At 36.7% G+C, this 11,997-nt stretch overlaps 1 protein-coding gene across 2 annotated transcripts in view; it reads left to right on the top strand.

Annotated features, from left to right (window-relative positions):
- The first annotated feature begins 77 nt into the window (after window positions 1–77).
- Window positions 78–11,997, top strand: part of USP3 (ubiquitin specific peptidase 3) — a 94,526-nt gene continuing 82,606 nt past the window's right edge. For both annotated transcript variants that reach the window (XM_017863679.1, XM_017863681.1), the window contains exon 1: window positions 78–612. The gene's annotated coding sequence lies outside the window, so the exon portion shown is untranslated. The remainder of the gene's footprint in view (window positions 613–11,997) is intronic.

Here is an 11,997-nt window from a genome sequence, read left to right as displayed (position 1 = left end):
CGCGCCCTTGCCCCGCCCTGCCGTGGCCGGGGCTGTGCCCGTCCGTGTCGCGGGGTCGCCTGTGGGGCGGGTGTCCGGCCCCCGAGGGGCGGCCGCACGTGTGGCGGGGCCCGCACCACGCTTCTCCGCGGACAGGACGGGAAGAGCGCCGCTCTCCGGGCGCAGCTTTGTCTGGGCTGCGGGACGCGCGGGGCCCCTCTCTGCCGCCGACCCCAGCCCGGGTTTCCTTTCCTTTCTCCGCAGGCTCGGGCACCTCGAAACCCCGAGAGGCGCTCGAAGCTCGGGCGGCGGAGGTCGGGGTCTTTCATCTGTCAGGAAGGGTGAAGTTTGAAAACAGGCTGCGGGCTGAGAAGCTCGGAGGCTGAGCCAACAGCTGCTTTGGAGGGGACGGCTCGAGTTTGTTTTTCAGACCTTTTGGGTTGTCCGAAATTGCGTTGGGATTCCCGAGTTCCTGTGTTGTGAAACAGTTATTAGGTTTATATAAGGCTTTTGAGTAGCTTAAGCGTTTTAACTCCTCCTGCTGGCCCCCTTGGAAGCCTCAGTGCCCTCTCATTGTCTGCTGTGAGCGACTTCTTAGGATCGCACCGGCCACACGGCTTTGATTACTTCCTGGTAGGGCCCTGGTGCTACCGCTAGTCTTTGTTTATTAGCTTTGAGATGATCACTGCTATCTGGGGTTGTATTAATAGTGTACAATTCGAACTGTGCACTTCAAAAATCTTAAGTTCATTTGAAGAAATATAGAAAAACGGCAATGGTATGATTGAGCTGTGACGTGTTCCATTGTGGGCCGGAGCTGGGAAGATAGTTTAGAGAATGCCTTGGCACTTTTGACAGCTTACTACTTGAATAGTGATTATGTCCTTGGAAAAAACATCGGTAGGTCCACAGAGAAAAATATACTCTGGGATAAGGAATAGAAATAACTGCGGTTTCCTGGCGTGCTCAGACATCTGATGCTTTGCTTGCCTTATGTAAAGTCAGATTTATTTTTCTGTATGAAGCCTTTAAAAATTAACGGTTAATTGGTTTCACAGAGCAATATTGCAGTTCTTTTGTGAGGATGCAGAAACTTATGTAAATTAGCTTTTACCTGTAAATCTGTCGGAATGTTGAGTATGGAACAACAAAAAAGGTGTATGGCACTGCTTTACAAATTGGTTGTGGTGGTACATTAGCTATAACTGTAGCTATTGCTGTGGTGCTATAATTATAACTTATTTTTTTCTCAAAAGAAATTTGAAGAAAAAAAAAAAGACCAAAGTAAACACTAGGAAAAGGCTACCTCACAAGGAAAGGTGGGATTACTCTGGCTCATCTGTAGTAAACTACAGGAAGACAAAATGGACAATTAGCACACTTCGGCATTTTCTAGGTAAAATCTCATCAAACTTAAAAATGGCTTCACTGAGCACATACATACATCTAAAAAAAGGAAAAGAACAGTGGAAGTGGCAGATACCCTCTTGTGAGTCAGTCTTGCCTCTTATCAGTCAGGGAGTCCACTTGACTGTGAAAAAGAGATGCAGGAAATTGAGCATCTCTTGAGGAACTTAATAAGTTAAAATGGAGCATAACGAGATGTGCTGATAACAAGAATAAACTAGTGTGGGGTGATTTCTCTCCAAGGGGTAGGATGGCGTCTTTGCATCTTGCAACAAAGTGTGTCTGACATACAGCTTTGCAAGCCTGGTTCTAGTCACTTGCTTGAATTTGTAGAACCAATAAAGCGAGTTTTGCAACTTTGTGTGAGTCCACATTCTGAATTGAACCCATTTTATGTAGGCCTCCCGTCTTAACCTGTTGGCATCTATTTGTTGATATAATCTAGCGTTATTGTATTAAGCTTGATCTTGTTCTTGCGTGCCTGTTGTTTCAGTGATTAAATGATTAATCTGTGAGTCCTTAACTAACTCATTATCTTGGGGTGTTATATAGTCGTATTTTTTTCTCCCACACTCTTGATTTTATTTTATTTTTGGTTTTTTGGTAGGGGACCAAAAGGGTAGCCGATGTGTTGAATAATACTGTGACTGGGTATTGAGTCTGATTACGTTCTTATTCAGGAGGGGAAAATCCCTGTTTTGGCACTGGGACAATAAAAGTAATGCCCTTGCCTTATTTTCTTTGGGAGTTTGCAATTATACCACAGCAAGACAGCCAAGCAAATTGCAAAATGCCACAACATTCTAGGTTCTACCAGTTAGCAGTACCTAATTGGACAAATAGTTCTATTTTCTTTGAGTATCAGTTTCCTTATATAATCTGTAAAAAAAAGGGGGGGGGGGTAATACTTTGTATTTACTTCACAGGTTGCTATTAGGATGAACAAGGTAATTTTTTTGTGTGAAAACTCTGAGAAACTTGTATACACTGTTCAAGAGGTCAGAACATCTTTATAAACAGGACTCTGAATAATTAAATATCCAAAGCCCGTTAAATGGGGACTAGAACAGACTGGCTTTATGCTGAATGATGCTTTACAGGGAGATACAGAACTCAACAAGATTACAAGAAGTAAGAAGTAATTAAAAATCAGAATTAACATGAGCTTCTTATCCATGGAAGGCACTGTGTGTTAGGTTATATAATTGTGTATTACAGCAGTTCTTACACTTTTTGTGCTAAGGACCCCTTTACATTCTTAAAAATCATTGAGCACCCAAAGAGCCTTTGTGTAGCTTGTATCTGTTGATGATATTTATTAGAAATTAAAACTGAGAAAAACTTAAAATACGTATTTATTAATATGCTCACAAATAATAGTAGACCCACTACCCGTAACATAAATTGAGAGTTTATATAAATGTTTTCAAAACAAAATTTAGTGGGAAGAGTGGCATCATTTTACATTTTTGTAACTCTTTGTTCAGCTTTATAGAAGACAGCTGGATTCTTATATTGCTTCTGCATTCAGTCTTTTGAGATGTCACATCATGTAGCCTCAGGAACACCCCCACTGCATACTTGTGAGAGAATGACTGTAAACAAAAGTAACATCTTAAATATTATGTATGAAAATTGTTTTGACCTTCTGGACCCCCTGAATGGGTTCTGGAAACTTTCAAAGGTCCAGGACCACACTTTGAGAACCCACTTGTGTAAGCTATAGTTAACAGTTAGACACCTGCTCATATCACAATAACTTTAAAAAGTTAGAGAAATCCTTAAGGCTAGCAACGTTTATGTTTCTGTAGAGACCTGAGGTTTTTGAAATGTATTAGCTGGGGAATAAACCATGGGGTCTAGTAGTCCTTTGCTCTCAAAAAAGGTAACAGTCTAATGTAGCTGGGGGAGAGACAGGAAGCTAACTAGTTAGAAGATACATCCATGTGGTTTAAGGTAAATGTTGAAAATAGCAATCTCCTAATAACGTAAAGGCTGATTTTTGTCTAATTGTTGCTTAAAGGATTCTAGTTTTAAATGAAAAGTTTTAAATAAAAGCTAGGGCATTCTCTCAAGCTTTTGTTATGTGCACATACCAGATTAGTTATTTTCAGAAGCTGGAGGCTTGAGCATTCCTTATTTTTGTGGAGTTTAACCAGTGGGAAAAAACACAAATTGTTTAAAAAGATGCCCTGAATACAAGTGTTTTCATAACTAAGGAAAGCCAAAGACCAAGCATTTGAACTTGAGGGTTTGGGTTAAACAGCCAGTTAAATTAGAGATATTTAGTAGGATAGGCATGCTGATTTTTCCCTGATTAATTCTTCAACGAGTTGAGAGTACCTCTTTAAGTTTTCAGTACACACTTGCCCTCATATTACTCTGCCCAAGAAAAGTAAGTGTAGATCAAGTAAATGTTCTGCAGTTTTGCACCCAAAATTGCAGATAATTCCACCCAAAATACTGGAGATAAACTCTTTTTTAAGAGATCCATTCAGTAGGATGAGGTGTTGATTATTGGTTGTCAGTGGTAATAAATTTGTAATGGACGGATCAGGTTGTGATAAAGGTAAGACATCAACCTTGATGGAGTGATGGGTTATTTTGTATCGTATTTCTCCACAACCTACATTTAACACTCTTGTTTGCCCAGTGGACTAAATTTTCTAAATACAGTCATTTGCTTGTCATTAGGTCAAATGCATTTACTACTTTTTAGTAACATTCTATGATGAATTTATTAAGTGCCTAACACTTAATAGAGCAATTAGTAAATATTTGCCTAATAAATGAAGGAACTTTCACTTAGATGTGTCTGGCAGGGTCTTTATGTTGAAAATAAATGCAGAGTGAGCTTTCCCCCAGAATGCTTTTACTAGCCCGCACTGCCAGTATTTTAGTCAGTAAATGTTGGCTGGATTGTGAGCAAGTGACCATCTGCAGTGTTGTTATCACAATGAATTTGTGTTCTTTTGGTAGTCTGTATTTATAGATGGGCAGGTGGACAATTTAGTTGTAAATGTGGATGGGGTAGTTAAAAATCAGTGGACAGGTGATACTTTTTTTTTCACATTAATTCTAAAAACTAGTATTTGAGTTTTATATATCCTTCTGAAGAATTTAAGTTTTTTTTTGGTAATGTTTATAAAGCTTAAGTCAAATGTCTTTCTAGTCTTTCTGCAGTATTCCTCCCTCACCTCATCCGCCAGAATCTTAAAGCAGGCTCAGCTTATTTCCAGAATCTCTAAATCATTGGTCATGGATGTGAAATGTGTGAAATTTAGAATGTGCTCCATGTATGTGTTTTGTTTAAAGAGGCTGCAGTATAGAGATTGAGCTTAACATTTCCTTGTTGTGAGGAAGTTTTGACACATTGATCAGAAGTTATTTCCCTAGTAATATGCTTAATAGTGTACAAAGAACATCCTTCATGGTCTAAGCAGAAGAAATGATGGAGTTGGGGGAAGAATTCGAACTCTTTGGTGTGGTTTCCTGTTATTTATCCTCAAAATAATTTCTTCTCCTCATTCTTTGCTTGTACACCATTAGCCTTAGACTCGTGTAACAGCCTACTTTGTCCTCACTGAAATTTATATAATTTCCTTCTCCACTGGAATATAAAAGATTGATTTTGGATCCTTCAAGCTAGATTTACAAATACTTATGTTTTTATAGTGTTTGCAGCTCAGTGAATAGACCAATGAGTAATTTAGTGTGTAGCTCAGTGAGCAATTTAAATTCCTGTTTTAAAATTTGAGTTCCTCTTCCATCAGGGACTAATTAACATGAACATTTCCCCTAACCTAACCTGCTCTTTTTTTTCCCCTTTTGAGCTTTTTCTGCATCTTGAGCTTGTTTGTTTTTAATATTTTTCCTTCTTTGGAAACAAAATGTTAGTCTCCTTTGATTAAGCTGCAGTCTCTGACCTATATACATAGAGGTTTGTGTTCAACCAAGGCATTAAAATAAATAGATTTAGTTGGTAGATTATCAATGTTTGAAGTGGAAAAGATATGCTGTTTAACATGTTTTTATATTTTATGTTTATGCATTGCCTCTTTATACAGGAGAGCAATTGCATTCTAGGTGTGTTAATAGAGCTTTCCTGGACAGATGGCTTGGAAGGAAGTACTTTGATGGGTTCTCAGTAGGGGCTAGTACTTTTTGGAGGGTGTATTTGTGATTAAGCTTACTTTGATTGACAGTTTAGAATGCTGAGAATAGCATTAACAACAGTAACAGCTTGCTAATCTTACCTAGAATTGTCTTGTGCCAAGACCCGTCAAGATGCTCTGAGATTCCTGTGTAGTGGTTTGTTTTGAGAATGTAGGTAAGAATAGGCATCCTTGAGACTGAAAAGAAATTCACCTAAAATTATTCATTGCAGTTGTATCTTAAAATCTTTGGGGTTGTTCAATGAAGTTTGGTTTAGAAATTTGTAGAGATCATCTTTTTAACTGCTGTGAGTCTGCAGATGTGATTATCTGTAGTAATTCCAGATGTTTTCTCATCTATTGGTTTTACTGAGTAGGAGGAGAACTGAGAACAACATAAAGTAACTTCAAAGCAGTTTGCTAGCATTTAATGCTGACTAATTTAATTAATTATGCATTCTTATAGTTTTTCCTGTTTTATTGATTATGAAACTGAGACAAAGGTTACGAGTTGCTTAAGATGCTTGGGGGTATTAAAGATAGCCCAAAGCTTAAACTCTAATTTTGTTCAGACTTTTAGCTTGCTTTTTTTTTTTAAAAAAAGGAGTCTTCATTTTGTCTTTCAGTATCTTAATGCTTGACAATTTAATGAATATAAAATGTTTGGAGCACGTACTTTAATTCCTTTGAAGATTTTGATATGAAAATATATTTTAAATTCTACATCTCAAAAATTACTTATTTTAAAATTAGGTATTTTATTACCACCCTCACCCAATTTAATATTGAAAGTGCTGGCAAGTTAGAACAAGGAATTGGTGATATAGTTTGGAAGAAACAACTATTTTAAATGTCAACTTTGTTATACTCAGATCTAATATTTTGGTAAGCCGAAATTTATATTGCATTAGTTCGGACATAATAAACCAGCTTCCTCACTATAGCTATGGGTAAAGTGCAATTAGCTTTTGGTTATTTTAAAAATGGGTTTCAGTTATTGAAGTCTCTCCACCCCCCTTATTTTTTCATTTTGTTTCTGTTAGAGAAGATTCTTCTTGGAGGTGGTTTGTTGTAGGGTGGAGGAAGGAGAGAATTCTTAAGGTATAGAATTTTGCATTTGCTTCCAGTAGCTCAGAGGTTATTTGAAATCTTCAGTGTACTTTGTTGATTCCATTTAGTTATTCTAAGATTTTCCAATTGTATTTCCTGTAAAAGTTAGTTACAGTCTTTAGACCATAAAAACTAATAACTGCAGTTCTTTTTTTTTTTTTTTTTTTTTTTGAGATGGAGCCTCACCCTGTTGCCCAGGCTATAGTGCAATGGCGTGATCTCATAATCTCTGCCTCTTGGGTTCAAGCAATTCTCTACCTCAGCCTCCTGAGTGGCTGGGATTACAGGTACACACCACCATGCCCGGCTAAGTTTTTGTATCTTTAGTAGAGACGGGGTTTCACTTGAACTCCTGACTTCGTGATCCTCCTGCCTTGGCCTCCCAGAGTGCTGGGATTACAGGTGTGAGCCACTGCTCCTGGCCAATAACTGCAGATCTTAAAATAGATTTCCCCACTTCTTCTTCTTCATTTTTTTGAGATGGCATCTCACTCTGTGGCCAGGCTGGAGTACAGTGGCATGGTCTCAGCTCACTGAAACCTCCACCTCCCAGGTTCAAGCAGTTCTCCTGCTTCAGCTTCCTGATTAATTGGAATTACAGGTGCCCACCACCACGCCTGGCTAATTTTTGTGTTTCTAGTAGAGACGGGGTTTCACTATGTTGGCCAGGCTGGTCTTGAACTCCTGACCTCGTGATCCACCCACCTCGGCCTCCCAAAGTACTGGGATCCCAGGTATGAGCCACTGCACCTGGCCTCCCCCTTTCTTAAGATACAAGGAAAAGTGTATCTTTTCAATGTGCTCTTTATGGCTATATACAATGCAGATGAATTTAGGAAGGCAATTTCAGATTTTGAAAACTGTTTAAATTAAACTTGGATATTGAAAAATCAAATTTGCAGTTGTCTTAAGTGTTTGCGTTAGCTAGATGCTTAAAAATTACTAAACGCTAGCTAATATAATTTTATAAGACATTTTGAAGAGGGAATTGAGAGTTTATTTTTAAGATAAGCCAGGTTATATCAAAGATATTGTAACCAACTAGATTTTATTTGGAGACTTTGTACTCTGCTTTATAATCCAGTAGCTCTATCAGTGTGAGCTGTTTCCATTTTTGAGTAGAAGTTTCTCCTGTTATTTTTTCTTTGTTCTAGCTGGGTTTAAGACAGCCTTTGTAGAAATTGCTTGCCTGTTTATCCTTCACCCACCCTGAAGACTCTTAATTTTATAAACTGTTCTTGTACTGCCTCATCACCAGAAAAAGCAGGCTGGAAATTAACCATCATATTCCTGCAGGTTTAATTTAACTGATTATAAGAAAGTACAGTTATTGTTTTAGCTTCTTTAAATCTTTGTCCTTGATGACCAAGGTCAGGTTTTATTTTTGCTTACTTATTTATTTTTTGGAAATGGAGTCTCACTCTGTCACCCAGTCTAGAGTGCAGTGGTACAGTCATAGCTCGTTACAGCCTGGAACTCCTGGGCTTCAGTGATCCTTTCACTTCAGCCTCCCAAGTAGCTGCGACTACAGGCACGTGCCACCATGCCCAGCTAATTTCTCAATTTTTTATAGAGATGGAGTCTCGATGTTGCCCAGGTCTTGAACTTCTGACTCTGAGTGATCTTTCCACCTCAGCCTCCCAAAGTGCTGGGATTACAGATGTGAGCCACCAGGCCGGGTGGGTTTTCTTTTTTAAATAATAGATTTAAAATTGTTCATTACTTTGTTTTGAACATTTGTTGCACAATGCTGGGGTACTATTTTGACTAAAGTTTTTGAAGATGAAGTTGAAATTTCTAGAAAACAAATTTCTGACTTGGAATGTTTCCTTGAGATAATTGATAGACAACATGTTAGAAAAATGTTCTACTATGATATTAGGCATTTAAAAAATAACTGTGTAATATAGAGACTGTGACACCAACAATTGTAAAAATTGCGGATTGAGCACATTTTAATTTTAGTTGCACACAGTAAAATGTTCTTTGGTTTAATTGAAATTAACTCTTATTTCCATGGGAATTATTTTGGATATTAATAATGAGATACTTTAGCATTGGAGAAGTTGCTTTCTAACAACTGAAGGATCAAACTTCACCTTAAGTATATGAAGTAGCTGCTAGACCTCAACACTGGTGCTCTGAGAATTTAATTCTGAGAGCTTAAATGCATTAGTTTCATTTTATGCACTTTGAATGTTTATATGTAGTTTTTTTAGAGCCTCATTTAAAATATATGTATTTCTAGTTTTTTCCTTTGAATATATAATACAGATTTTTGGGAAAATGTGGGTCATGTTTGAAAATTCTATCTATTGATTGTAAAAAAAATTCTGACTCTTGGTTTTGGTTAAATAATTAGAACAGCTATTTTAAAAAACTGGAATAGTTAATGGTTTTGGAGTTTGCAAGTGCCTATTTTCTGAAATATTGATTATCTAACCCTTGGGCAGAGTATAAGTGTTTGCCAAGTTTGTATTTCTTTTTTCTATTTCTTCAAAATAAGTCCCATTGATTTTAAAAGAATAAAGAGTTTCCCAGTAAGTACAAGTGCCGTACTTTTCCCCCTCCACTTCGCACTTTAGTGTTAACCTTTATNAGTATATGAAGTAGCTGCTAGACCTCAACACTGGTGCTCTGAGAATTTAATTCTGAGAGCTTAAATGCATTAGTTTCATTTTATGCACTTTGAATGTTTATATGTAGTTTTTTTAGAGCCTCATTTAAAAATATATGTATTTCTAGTTTTTTCCTTTGAATATATAATACAGATTTTGGGAAAATGTGGGTCATGTTTGAAAATTCTATCTATTGATTGTAAAAAAAATTCTGACTCTTGGTTTTGGTTAAATAATTAGAACAGCTATTTTAAAAAACTGGAATAGTTAATGGTTTTGGAGTTTGCAAGTGCCTATTTTCTGAAATATTGATTATCTAACCCTTGGGCAGAGTATAAGTGTTTGCCAAGTTTGTATTTCTTTTTTCTATTTCTTCAAAATAAGTCCCATTGATTTTAAAAGAATAAAGAGTTTCCCAGTAAGTACAAGTGCCGTACTTTTCCCCCTCCACTTCGCACTTTAGTGTTAACCTTTATTACATAACCATAGAGAATGAGGAAGAGAATTATACAATGCAGATATTAAGCCTACTGTTCTTCAAGGAAAGTGTTTGATATTAAGAGGTCCCTAAACCTCTCAATTATTTTATTTACTTGTGAGAGGGGGTGCTTCCTTAAATATATATGAGTCTTTTCTTATATTGCATACACTTGCAACTATTATTTTGAAATAATAGTTGAGTGGTGTTTACATTTATGACCTGATTCATGTCTTTTGAAGTGCCACTACTGTTTCACCATGGACGTGCTTACTCAGGTTGTTGGCAACAGCATGGAATTGCATCAGATCTTGCTGTATTAAATAAATGAAGATATTCGAAGTCAGAATTTTTAAATAGTTCATGGCTTTTGTTTTTAATTTCTTTATGATCAGCTTCATAGGGAAAGAGGGAAAGTTATTTTTGAAACAATTTGAGCTCCTAATAATTTTTTGTAGATATTTGTGTCTGGTCTTCCAAAGGCAAAAATGGCCCATTTTAACTCTGATTTAGTAATCTGCTTTGGCTTGCGTGGTTTTTAATCCTTCCTCCCACTGTCCTTTCCCCTCATTTAGAAGTAGGAGGAGCACAGTTCCAGTATTTAAAATGAAGATCAAGAGTAGCGTAATAGCTTCATTAGGTGTTTTTCACCAAAATAGGTCTGAATAAGTCTGAATTTGTGGTAGAAGGAATCATAACAAATTTGTTTACTGCATTACAGTTTTTGAGAATATGTTGTTTCACAATACATTGTTTCTATATGTTGTTTCCATTCATGGTGAAAACGTAAGGAATCCATTTAAAAATAGAATAAAATGCTAGAGCCAGTTGGGGGTTGGGGGCAGCCCCTTGGACAGAATTTGCCTCTGTGTGGGAAGTCAGCAGGACCAGATGCCCCTCTCTTCTTTGGCTCTGTAGGTGTCTGAATCTCTTAACATATAGATGACAAATTTTGGCCAGCTTTGAAATTACATTTGCTAGTGGAGGACACATATCATTAACTCTACAGTGGCAATAAGGAATTCAGTAGATGTCTGACCCTCAATGATAAACTGCTATTCTAATTTTTATGCTGTGTAATATATTTTAGACTGTTTTATAAAAAAGATAAAAATTGAGCAATTTCATGAATTGATATGAGTGTTACATCAATTTACTATTTGAAGATTAATGCATGTTTTCAGAACAGTAATACACATTTCTGAAATATAAAGAGACAGGTAATAGTATCAAAGGGCTTAAAATAGAATTGTAGTCTTCCTCGCCTCCACTCTCAGTCCTGCTGTCCACAGACAATCTCTGTAAGCTCTATTTAGCTTTCTGTCTCATATTTACCTGCATAATTCTAACCAATGCTCTGTTATTTCTTAATTTGCCATTTTTAGGTATTATTCCTTGATATCTTGCTGTGGTAAATGAAGACTTCAGTGTTTGCACTGCTTGCCCTTCGGTCTCTCCACTGCCCAATATAATTAGATTACATATTTTGGTTACTATAGTGATTAATTTTTCTTTCTTGTCCAACATTTCATTTTTTCATGAGTTAATAATTGCGTCTTTTAAAAATTACTTAGTTTACCTTACACACATTTTCTCTTAAATGTTCCTTTAAACCTGTCAGAGGTCTATGAATATTATTTCCAACCCGTTCAACAGATTAGATAATCTCCAAGCACTAACTCTTTTCTAAACATCTTTCCAGAACCCTCTGACCTCTGCTCTCATTTGAAATAGTTGTTCTCCAGGCCTACTACTGGACGGTTTTTATCCTGTTTTTCCTTCTGCTGTTCTCTTATAATATTAGATCGCTTATTTCTTGGATCCCATGTCTTCTTTTTCTTGGTTTATTTCATTGTTTGCTGGAGTACATCAAGCTCCCTTCTCACAGGAGGTAAATTTTTTTTTTCTTTAATTCCATGGCACATTAAGGGAGGTAAATTTTTGACCCCTTGCAAGTCTGACATTTTTATTTTACTTTTATACTTGATTGCTTGGCTGAATAGAGAATATTAGTAAGAAAATAATTTTCCTTTAGAGTTTTAAAGGCATTGTTGGTTTGTTTCTAGGCTTCCAGTATTACTGTTGAGAAACCTGATGCCTTCCTGATTTCCTCCTTCATATACGTCCTTTTATTCTTTTTCCTAGAATTCTTTAGGGTATTCTTTTTATCCTCAGTATTCTGAAATTTCAAAATATGTCTGGTCATGGGTAGTTTTCTTTTATTTTCTTTTATTTTAATGGGAACTGAAGG

The sequence above is a fragment of the Rhinopithecus bieti genome, unplaced genomic scaffold (genome assembly GCF_001698545.2).
Source record: "Rhinopithecus bieti isolate Rb0 unplaced genomic scaffold, ASM169854v2 scaffold_72467, whole genome shotgun sequence".
Lineage (NCBI taxonomy): Eukaryota > Metazoa > Chordata > Mammalia > Primates > Cercopithecidae > Rhinopithecus > Rhinopithecus bieti.
The sequence above is the reverse complement of the archived record's forward strand: the minus strand, read 5'-3'. Positions and strand labels throughout refer to the sequence as shown.